Source organism: Gorilla gorilla, chromosome 1 (genome assembly GCF_029281585.2).
Source record: "Gorilla gorilla gorilla isolate KB3781 chromosome 1, NHGRI_mGorGor1-v2.1_pri, whole genome shotgun sequence".
NCBI classification, from domain to species: domain Eukaryota; kingdom Metazoa; phylum Chordata; class Mammalia; order Primates; family Hominidae; genus Gorilla; species Gorilla gorilla.
Genome location: NC_073224.2, coordinates 44,261,723 through 44,273,267, shown reverse-complemented (window position 1 = coordinate 44,273,267; position 11,545 = coordinate 44,261,723). Strand labels below are relative to the sequence as shown.

Sequence of the window (11,545 nt, the reverse complement as noted above, 5' to 3'; positions counted from 1 at the left end):
AAAATATTAGTTTCCTTCCTCCCTTTCTTCAACAGAAGAGTCACCTGGATTTGTATTGTGATTCTGGAGGATTCTATCATCCATGGTAGACACAGATGTAGTAAGTCACAGAATCACAGACTTTCTGAGGGGAGGGCTCTTAGAGATTGCTTGGTTCAAGTGGCAGAGTCTGTACCAAGACCAAATCTTTGCTTTCAATTTGGTACTCCTTTAATCCTTTTTGTTTCTAATATAATTCTGACTTGTATTTATTGTTTATCTTAAAAATTAAAGTATGATATGTAATGGTGTTAGATGATAGTTATAAATCAGGTAGTATATACTGCTCAAAGAAGACAAGTTTTTAATTTTCCTTTAGAGAAGAAAGTTTTAAAAGTATCTATGTCATTTTGCAATGTTTGATGTCCTTGTGTTTTATCTAGGGGGTCTGTATCTCAAAGCCTTTAAAATGCTGATGGAAGGAGTGGAGATCCAGCGTTCAGGGTAGAAAAGAGGTGGGTAAACATCAAGAATCCAGGAGAATGCTCTAATATTGGAAAGGGAACAAAAGTTGGGAGCTACTTGGGGAGGGTAAAAGGAATTATGGAAGGAGTTTGGAATACCAGGAAGCGTGAACAATGATTTTTACATTGCATTTGTTCCAAAAAAATATTGATTTGTTTGCATACAAGACAGGCAGGAGGAAAATCTGAACAGTGAAATTACTCAATTTGATCTAAAAATATTAGTGAATAACAGATTGAGCCAGCATTGCAGTGATGTAGAATAAGCTCTTTTGTCCTGAGGAGTCTAGCTTGTTTTCCTCCTCCAAAGGAGCTAGCTGCCTAAGATGAGGTTAGGCAATCTATCACATGACTCAAAGTCAGGCGGCTCAGACTCCCATCTGAAAAATGGAAATTCTGAAAAACTCACGTTTGCATCATAATGATTTACTGAAGGCACAATAGAGCAAAGAAAAAAAAAAGGCTTAAGGCCTAAATTTTGGCAATTCAAGTATTCTGTTACTTAGAAGTTATTCAAAGCACCAAACTATAGAATTAGAAAGAATCTTAAAGGTCATGAAGCATCTTCATTTTACAGATGAAGAAAAAAACAGGCACCCAGAGGCTAGTCTAGCTCTCACAGCAAGTCAGTGGAGCGTGGGACTAGAATCCAGATCTCCCCAGTCAGTGCCTGGGTTGTACTACTGAACCTCCCCCCAATAAAGCATTTATTTCCAGTCATCTGATGTTTACTCCATCCCATGGCAACACTCTCTTTAAAAAAATGACTTTATGTTCATCTTTTCTCTCTTCTAATTGTATGAAATTGCACATCTAACACAAAGGAATCGGAATCATGTATCGTTACCAGGGAAAGTGTTTAATGGACATCTAAATTATGTGAAAACACTTCTTTTAGAAGTGGGAAAATCATGGCTGTCCCTTAAATCTTTCTGATCCAAGACTATAAGGGTGGCATTGAAACATTCACATCACACACACACACACACACACACACCATATAGACAAAAACAGACCATGCCTATTGGTTATATAATAGGGATTGTAGGAGAAAGGATAAGAGTAGAGAGCCTTATTTGATTCATTTCAAAATACTGCTGATTATAATTCACCTTTTGTAGTGATTTGCTAGTCAAATTCACTCAACAAGAATTTACTGAGTGCTTTCTGCTTCTTAAGCACTAAGTATTTAAATATGAAAAGACATAATTTCCCACTCAGGGAGCTCACAGTCTAGAGGAAGATATAAGTAAGTCGGGCAACAAGAAGATTTGGTGTCATATGCTAAAAGTATAGCTAACCGGACAGTTGATTTTTAGAAAGCAAAACCTTTTTAAACATTGTACTTAGCAATTCTTCGAATTTCCAGTTTCTAAAAAGTTTAAGAATATTTTGTTTCTATTCCATCCATAAAATGAATTTAACACTGAGAAACTAAGTCAGTCAAACAAGGAGTAATATTGGTTCTCCCCATAATTGGATGACATAAATATATACAAGAGTCTTTAGCCAGTTAAATTGAAGCGTTAGTATATACTTTTGAATATTGATGGAATTGTGGAAGGCAATAGTCCGTTTTTCACTATTAATATCCTATGGCTATAGATTTACATACAAGTTAACTAGTTTCTCTATTAAGTGGTATTTTTTACATAGCACAGAATTTGAGAGCTTCTGGATGCAGAAAATACAAGTTTCAAACAAATGAAAATTATATTCTTATTGTATAGATTTTTCCAAAGTCAAAATAGTCTGTTAAATTTGGAAAAAAAAACTTCATGAAGAAACAACTTCAACATTTGTGATATATTCTCACTTATAAAAATTATTTCTAAATTTATGATGGTTCTTTTTACAGGAACACATCAGTTAGTACTTCATGGATCATTGTTTATAAATCTTATCAAGTTTGAGAAAAACATTTTTCTGTTTTTAAAGAGAGCTAAAAATTAATAGTAGTTATGATAAATAAAAGAACTGGTCACATTTATTTTTATAACAATGCTAAATGTAGATTTAACTGTGAAGAAATATTTTTCCTGAGTCTTCATTTCATTTAATACCTGGTAATTTATTTCAGGTCAGAATAAAAATGTTACCATGAACGCTATTGGACTACCATAGCATTTTCTAGTCTTTGATATCAAGCATTTATTAAAGACAATATAAATTCTAACACAGTAATATAAGTGGACTGTTATTGGCAGGCAGGTAGTTTGTTATGCTGAAAGATAATTAATAAGCTTCCTGGCAAAGAGAAATCTGTACAAAAATCTGTTTGTACAGCATATTGTACAAACAGAAATCTTTTAAGGTTTTTAATTTTAGGATGTGAGAGAGACTTAGCTATCTTTCTGTGACTAAACATAACATACTAAGCATAAAAGCGCTAATGGTACACAATTTTATCTTCCTAGAGATTAGTTCTGAAGCTATTTTAAAAGTATTAAGTTGATGCAAAGGTAATTGCAGTTTTTGCCATTACTTTCAATGGCAAAGAAATAATATAATCACATTTTCTTTTTCTTTTTTTCTTTTTTTTTTTTGAGATGGAGTTTCGCTCTTGTTGCCCAGGCTGGAGTGCAATGGCTCGATCTCGGCTCAAAGCAACCTCCACCTCCCGGGTTCAAGCGATTCTCCTGCCTCAGCCTCTTCAGTAGCTGGTATTACAGGCATGCACCACCACACCTGGCTAATTTTGTATTTTTAGTAGAGACGGGGTTTCTCCATGTTGGTCAGGCTGGTCTCGAACTCCTGAGCTCAGGTGATCCGCCCACCTTGGCCTCCCAAAGTGCAGGGATTACAGGAGTGAGCCACCGCACCTGGCCAATAATATTTTCAATGGCAAAGAAAGAATATATTTCTTTCCAACGCTTATTTAATAACTAGTGAACTACAGGTTAAACAATGTCCAACACTGAATGGATCAGAAAAATCATACTTGGTTTTTCAAAAACTATTAATGGAAAGTATATCAAATGAAAAGATAAGGGGTTGACTTTTTCAAAGCTGTACAGTGAATGCTCATCATTTTTTAGGGAGATGATATGTGATCAGTAACTGAAAATTCTGATTGGTTGTCCAAACTTTATTGCGTTTAACTAAATGCAATGTCACTTATTAATAGAAGCCTGGTTGCAGGAAATAAATGCTATGGCAGATTGCTTGAGGGCATGATAGGCTGAGTGTTACCTGTGGAAGAAGGATAATCAGAAAGCATTCCCTTTAGATTGTGTTCAGAATTGGATTAATGGGAGGGCCAGGTAATCTAGTCTAAAAGTAGTAAAACATTATTGGAACTGTAACACATTAGTAAATTTTATTTACCAAAATTTCTCTTAGAAATTAAAGTAGGAAGGTGGCTGGGAGTGGTGGCTCACACCTGTAATCACAGCACTTTGGGAGGCCGAGGTGGGAGGATCACCTGAGGTCAGGAGCTCGAGACCAGCCTGGCCTACATGGTGAAATCCCATCTCTACTAAAAATACAAAAATTAGCCAGGTGTGATGGTGCACACCTGTAATCCCAGCTGCTTGGGAGACTGAGGCAGGAGAGTCTCTTGAACCCGGGAGGTGGAGGTGGCAGTGAGCCACAATCACGCCACTGCACTCCAGCCTGGGTGACAGAGTTATACTCCATCAGAAAGAAAGAGAGAAAGAGAGAGAGACAGAGAGAGAGAGAGAGAGAGGGAGAGAGGGAGGGAGGGAGGAAGGGAGGGAGGGAGGGAGGAAGGGAGGAAGGGAGGGAGGGAGGAGGAAGGAAGGAAGGAAGGAAGAAGAAGGAAGGGAGGAAGGAAGAAGAAGGAAGGAAGGAAGGAAGGAAGCAGAAAAGAAAGTAGGAAGGTATACTCTGGTGAGCCATTTGGGGTGGGATAGGGTGGGGCGGGGTGAGGCATGAGAACCCAAATGAACATGCTCCAGTAACCAGACAGCTGCTAAACTGTGCCCTGAGGATAAGTGCAGTTAAGAGCGCTTTGTTTTGCTTAGAGGGTGCTAGTTTGGGGCAAGAGTGAAATTGTTCAGGATACTAGAGAGCCTAACCTGCCACAGCCATCCTCCTCCTAGCCTCCCGTGAAGTCTATGGGATGCCAATTCAGAATACCTGACCAGCCATTCACGTGCCCTTGGTCCACCTCTGAGATCCCTATTGAGTCCTTATAGAATTGCCTTTACTTAACAATGCTTTGGGGGCCATAAGGTATGCTACAAGAAACAGTAAAATGAAACACAATAGTTGACTGTAGGGATGAGGTTAAGAGCAAAGGATCTTTTTCATAAGATCCAGAGGAGGTCTTTTGGGAATCAACTGTAAAGGATATTATGCAACTTGCAACTGGGCATATTTTCTCCTTGGCTTTCGATGTTAGGAAACCTGAGAGACAGATTTGCCATCCAGTTTTTGAAAGTGTATAGGCTCAGAGTATGCATTTCTTTTCCTCTTATCTCTAGCTTCCATTCTCTTACCTATTTTTTTTCTTTCCCCTATCTCCAAATTTTTATTTCAGTCTTCCATGTGATGAGTATTTTTGATTATTCTCTGTTCTTTGGTAGCACTAGTTGAAGCCCCTGGTTCCAGCATCCCTTGCCTTCCTCTTTCTTAATTTATTCCTTCATTTGATAGAATACCCCCTCCATAGCTTCCTGAGAAAGGGCAAAAAAGAAGCAATTTTTTTGACACCTGGCTTATTTAATATTTTATTTATTCTACCCTCACTCTTGACAGTTTGGCTGGGCATACATAGAAAATTCTCTTTTGTGTGTGGATTGGGCAAGAAAAAGTGGCACTCTTTGTTTCATTATGTTCATAATTTAGCTGCTCTAATACCATAGTACTGGTCAAATTACTTAGCAACTTTAGAAAATCAGAGCAGGCATATGACTTTGAGCCACTGTTTACTGAGATTTATTACTATGTAATATATCCAATTAACACTCTATAAAAGTAAACGTTTGCATTCTCACTTTTTTCAAACATTTAGATATGGATTTTCTCTGTGTTGTTTGTATAACTTCCTTAATCTTTTCCTTTTTTTATTTTTACTTTTTATTTTTGCAGAGAGGGTCTCACTCTGTTGCCCAGGCTGGAGTGCAATTTTGCCACCATAGCTCACTGTAGCTTGAATTGGGCTCAAATGATCCTCCTGCCTCAGCCTTCCAAGTGGCTAGTACTATAGTCACATGCCCACCATACAAGCTAATTTTTTTTTGAGATGAAATCTCTCTCCCTTGCCCAGGCTGGATTGTAGTGGCACCATCTTGGCTCACTGCAACCTCTGCCTCCCAGGTTCAAGGGATCCTCCCACCTTGGCCTCCCAAGTAGCTGGGATTACAAGCATGCATCACCATGCCCAGCTAATTTTTGTATTTTTAGTAGAGACAGGGCTTTGCCATGTTGGCCAGGCTGGTCTTGAACTCTTGACCTCAAGTGATCTGCCTGCCTCAGCCTCCCAAAGTGCTGGGATTACAGGCATGAGCCATCTCGCCCGGACTTTTTTTTTTTCTGTAGAGCCAGGGTCTCGCTATTTTGCCCAGGCCGGCCTTGAACTCCTAGCCTTAAGAGAGTCTCCCACCTCAGCCTCCCAAAATGCTGGGATTACAGGTGTGAGCCACCACACCCGTTCCTTTTCTCTTTTTATTATGAGTGACATATGACAAAATGGCATATATTGTAGGTTGTAGGATGATGTTACTATTTTTTGGTGTTTTGCCCTCACAATTTACTCATTCATCATTGGTTCAATAAACAATTATCGTCCTCAATTTCTCCATCTTGTTTCATTTTTCTTCATTGTCACTCTTTCTTTTCTCACTGAGAAAATCCAATATATGAAAACCTATATTTACCCAAAAGAAAAATCAGAGAGTAATTATTCCCCTTGAGCCCACAGGCCAGTTCCAGCTGCCTGCATCTGCATTCTAAAAGGCAACTCTTTTCTACCAGGGACAGGTGTGGTATCCTATTTAAGGGAATTTCTGAAAATTTTGAGGGTAAAAAGCAGATAAAGAACTGGCATTTCAAAGAGCGATGAAGGCAGAGTACAGTTAAATCATTTAATTAACACTCCAAAGCCTCAGTGCTTCTGTCTTGGGGTTGTTGTTGTCCCCTTTCCTCTCTCTTTACCTTTATGGACGTGTCACTTTCCCCTTCATATTTGCTTTGCCTCCTTTCTCTCTTCCCCACTTACATGGCCACAGTAAAGACTTGAAGTATTCTCTATTTTCACATTTGCCACATTTTATACTTTTTACTTTTAGTTTTCTCGAATTTGCGTGTCATCCTTCCCTGTATCGTTCCAATTTTACTATATGTGCTGCCAAAGCGAGCACTACTTTTAGCTTCCCAACTAGTGAATTGAGACATTTATTATTAGGTTGGTGCAAAAGTAATTGCGGTTTTTGCCATTACTCTCAATGGCAAAATTACTTTGGCAATTACTTTTGCACCAACCTAATCGTTTCAAAATCAAACCAAACCAAACATGAAAGTGCTTTTTATTGCTCCATGGTCCCTAATGAAACTTTTTCTGTGGAATGATAGACATGGACGGGAAAGGATTGCTTTAGGCCCTGCTTACAAGAGCAAACTCCTCAAGTGTGATTTAAATGATTCAATTAAGTGACTGTTTACAAAAGTGAGGCTAGGGTTAAGGAAAACTGACTATAAATGGTGGAACAGCCAGGGAATCCTTAGAGCAAGAAGCCTTTCCACCCCCAGGTCTGAAAAGGCCAGGGGAAAGAGCTCTTCTTAGAAGCCAGAGAGAGCTATAGTTGTGTGGGTAGGGTGACCTTAGGTAGAGGAGGACAGCCACTGCCAAACCAAGGTTGGCAGAGAGGGAGCCCCAAACTCAGTCTGCTCTGTTTGCCACAGTGTAGAGAAATTTTATTATAAAAGCCAAAAGACGGAGATTACAATGAGCAGCCTAGCTAATAATCATGTAGCGCAATAATCAGGCAGGCCAATCAAGAAAAGGGCCAATCAAGGACCAGGCCCTGGTGGCTCATGCCTATAATCCCAGCACTCTGGGAGGCGGAGATAGGTGGATCACTTGAGTTCAGGAGTTCGAGACCAGCCTGGCCAAATGGTGAAACCCTGTCTATACTAAAAATACAAAAATTAGCCAGGCATGGTGGCAGGTGCCTGTAATCCCAGCTGTTTGGAAGGCTGAGGCAGGAGAATCCCTTGAACCTGGGAGGCGGAGGTTGCAGTGAGCCAAGATCATGCCATTGCACTCCAGCCTGCGTGACAAGAGCAAAACAGTTTCAAAAGAAAGAAAGAAAAGGGCAAGGGTCCCTTGACTCAAGTCCACTACTGGAATGGGTAAAATGACCAGTGGGTAAAGAAAAGAAAGATCTTCAGAGTCAATGGTTTTGGGGAAAGATGAATGAGTCCTTAGATGAATAGATGATGGTTTGTGACAGGGTCTGGGTGTGGTGGACTTCTGGCCTCCTCTCCTGTGATAAGAGTTAATCATCAGAGGTTTGGTAACAATTGACTTCATCTTGTAGGATGTGTCTTTAGGCAAATGGAGGGAAACTCAGAGAACCTCTCCATTTTGCAATTTTTCAAGTGCCTTTAGCTCAAAGTAATCAATATACAAAAAAAATATATACCAATATACATATTTTGGGGTGGCATTTCCTGAACTCCTTCAATGGTGCTGGGGTTCAGAAACCAACACCCTAAAGTATGGCACTTTAACATGCTGAACTTCAGATGAAGCCTCTCAAGGTCTCTCTGGCATGCCCCACCCCTCTCTGCACTCTCTCCCAGAGCACAAGGCGAATCTGTTCTCTGAAGTTCCCTGATCTGCCTAAAGTTTGGATCCACCAAAGAAGAAAACAATTACCTGTGGTCCCTTCCCTGAGTTTTCAGTAACTGAACTCATATCACAGGAAGAAAAACTGAAGTTTGTCAACAAATTTGGACAGACTTTTATCACAAACCATTGTCTGCTCTGCGGGCCCAACAGACTTTGTCTCAGGCCATTGTATGTTCCTCACGCCTATTGAATTCCCCAAAATTCATCTACTACTACCCTAAAATCATCCACACTTCCCCATCTCCCTTTCTCCTAAGACGAGGGGTATATAAAAGCATCTGTGTCCCATTGCATGGTGGCATAATCACTCTGTGATAGTTCCCCTATGCATGCTAATAAGTTTGTATGCTTTTTCTCCCATTAATCTGCCTTTTGTAAGTTGATTTTCTCCTTATGAAAAGAGAAATATTAAGCTAATTGGGCTTACTTGGTATATTAAATTATACGGGAAGCATTGCCAAATAAGAAGTAATGCTAAACCTTCTTTGGATTATATTTGTATGAATGTGTTATTAACATGTTTCAGAAATTGTGTGAAATTCACAGAAATTTGATAGTTCTGGAATAACATTATCAGTCATAATTCTGGTTACTATCTTAAAATGTTGCATGCAACAGAAAAAACCAAATTTCCTTCTCAATTGTGTTATCGTCGTAATGAACTCTCATCACATCTTTAACTACGAACATGTTGAAGTCTTGTTATTCTCAGCTGGCAATTGTTTACTGTGGTCTTTTTGTCTTTCTCCCCTGTTTCCCTATGTCCTAATTACTTCCTTTTCCTTGCAGGAAAATCCATGGAACCATAATCTATGGATGGCTTTAGGTTAAGGCTTATGCTCTAGCAAAAAACCAGAGCAACTGTTAGGCTTATGAAGATAAGCTAGTTTCCACTGAGGAATGATTCCAATGGGGTTCTTGAGGGCTCACTCTTGGCAGTAGTAGCTTATCCGTCATATGGAATTTGAAACCAATCCATAAATTGGGGGAAAATCCTGGACTTTGTGGCTAACCAGAACTCCCAGAGGTTCAAACGGGCAGAAGTCATCCTTTGAAAGGTGGATGATAGCATATATATATATATATATTTTTTTTTTTTTCTGAGATGGAGTCACCCAGGCTGGAGTACAGTGGGGCAATCTCGGCTCACTGCAACCTCTGCCTCCTGGGTTTAAGCAATTCTCTGCCTCAGCCTCCCGACTAGCTGGGATTACGGGCGCGTGCCATCACGCCCGGCTAATTTTTGTATTTTTAGTAGAGACAGGTTTCATCATCTCGGCCAGGCTGATCTTGAAGTCCTGACCTCGTGATCCACCCGCCTTGGCCTCCCAAAGTGCTGGGATTACAGGCATGAGCCACTGCGCCCAGATAGCATATATGTTTTAAGAAAAAACATTTACTGGAACATCATGTGGCCTTAGAGCTTCTTTTCGCCCAAATTGGAGGCTTGTATATAGTATTGACAAAACTGAATATTGTGCCTGTCTCTCCCCTAATTTTGTTACTAGAGGAAGCTTAACTAAAAACAAAGGTGAAACTGCTGTTTCTTTAGACACTGCCATCAAATACATGAAGGAAATTTCTTAAGGGAAAGGAACACATGCTGTGTCCATGGCAGCAGCTAACAGTTGGTTTGCAGCAATCCTGAGTGGTGGATGGCAAGCTTGGCTTTTCCAGGGTTTTCTAATCTTTATGTTCTTCTAGTGGGTCTCCAGGTTACTAAGGCTTGTGTTATCAAGTTAATGACAAAATTGGATACTTATTTAAATCAGATCATTCTATAGCAAGCTGTGGTCCTTAATTTCCATCACACTGTGAATAAGGATTATGGCCAAATGGAGTCAAATACTGTTAGGCTGCCTATATTACTTACCTAAGCTTTGACTTGTTTGATTTGGATCAATTTGGTCCCTCAGGGCTCCTGTTAAGGAATACGCTTCAGTTTTTTGGTATTATCCTAAATATCAAATCCTATCTAACAGTCATCATGATAGTCCCCTGCTGTGCTGTATCCTTTCAAGTCTTAAATGTTAGTATGCAGCCATCCATTGAGCACTGAATGATCTCACTTTGACTAAATCAGCAAGAACATAAAGAATTATTCGACTGATGTGATAACTTGTGAATTCCATATTGAGACCAAGTAAGTCCATTTATGATGGTGACAGACAGTGGCATGAATCAGACATGTTTTTAGAAAGTTTTATTTATTAATTTTATTTAAAATTTTATTTTCAGGAATGGGATTGACTGCAAAGGAGCACAAGGGAACTTCCTGGGGTGATGGAAATGTTTTGTCTTGATTGTGGTAATGATTACATGACTATGTTTGTCAAAATTCCAGAACTTTATACCTAAAAGGGTGAATTTTACTGCATGTAAATTATACCTGACTAAACATGACTTTTTAAAAAGGCCTGAAATCTTAACTACTCAGCTAAAAATAAAATAAAATAAAATAAAATAAAATAAAATAAAATAAACAATTTAGGTGCAAAACAAGTTTTGTTTTTGGGACTGACAGAGGTCCAGTGATTGTATTTATTTATAAAGCTAATAATCCAATCCAATATATCAATATCAATACTTTTAAATAGGATATAAAAAGTTATGAGATTTTTTAAAATAAGGATTTAGACTGCAAAATATTATGACTACAATGTTGCTGAAGCAATGCTATCTTGAAAAATATCTCAAACAGAAAATAACACTCTAATGCTCTCAATCATTGCAATTGAAACTTCCAGAATATTACCATAATGCAGCTTATATTACATACCCAAAGCCCTGTATTTAATAGTTAACAACAAAGAATTATTTAATACCAGCTAGCTTCATTACTTGATAGATTAACTTGCTTGACAGATCAACATTACTTGATAGATTACTGGATAGATCAACTAGCTTCCTAAAACATAACTGTAGCTCAGCTTCTAAAAAAGGTGAAAGAAATTATTATATTCAACTGAACTAGATTTTAAAAATGAAGACTATCAAGAACATAGGAAGAGGTAATTAAATGATGGGTCCTCTCTACTAAGGTTTCAATAGAAGCAAATACATCCGAGAAACCATTTACAAAGAACTCACCCTCATAATTGCCTTAGAGACCAAACTCACAATTTTAAGGCCAAGATCTTTAGAAATCAGATAGGTCAGTGTGACGGTTAATTCTGTGTCAAACTTGACTGGATTATGGGGTGCCCAGATATTTTGGTCAAAC

At 38.8% G+C, this 11,545-nt stretch overlaps 1 long non-coding RNA gene across 1 annotated transcript; it reads left to right on the top strand.

The window, feature by feature from the left end:
• Nucleotides 1–422: 422 nt before the first annotated feature.
• Nucleotides 423–10,785, top strand: LOC134758944 (uncharacterized). The gene is made up of 3 exons (XR_010134747.1): nt 423–494; nt 9,112–9,148; nt 10,561–10,785. It is a non-coding gene; the product is annotated as an uncharacterized lncRNA (long non-coding RNA).
• The last annotated feature ends 760 nt before the right edge of the window (nt 10,786–11,545 follow it).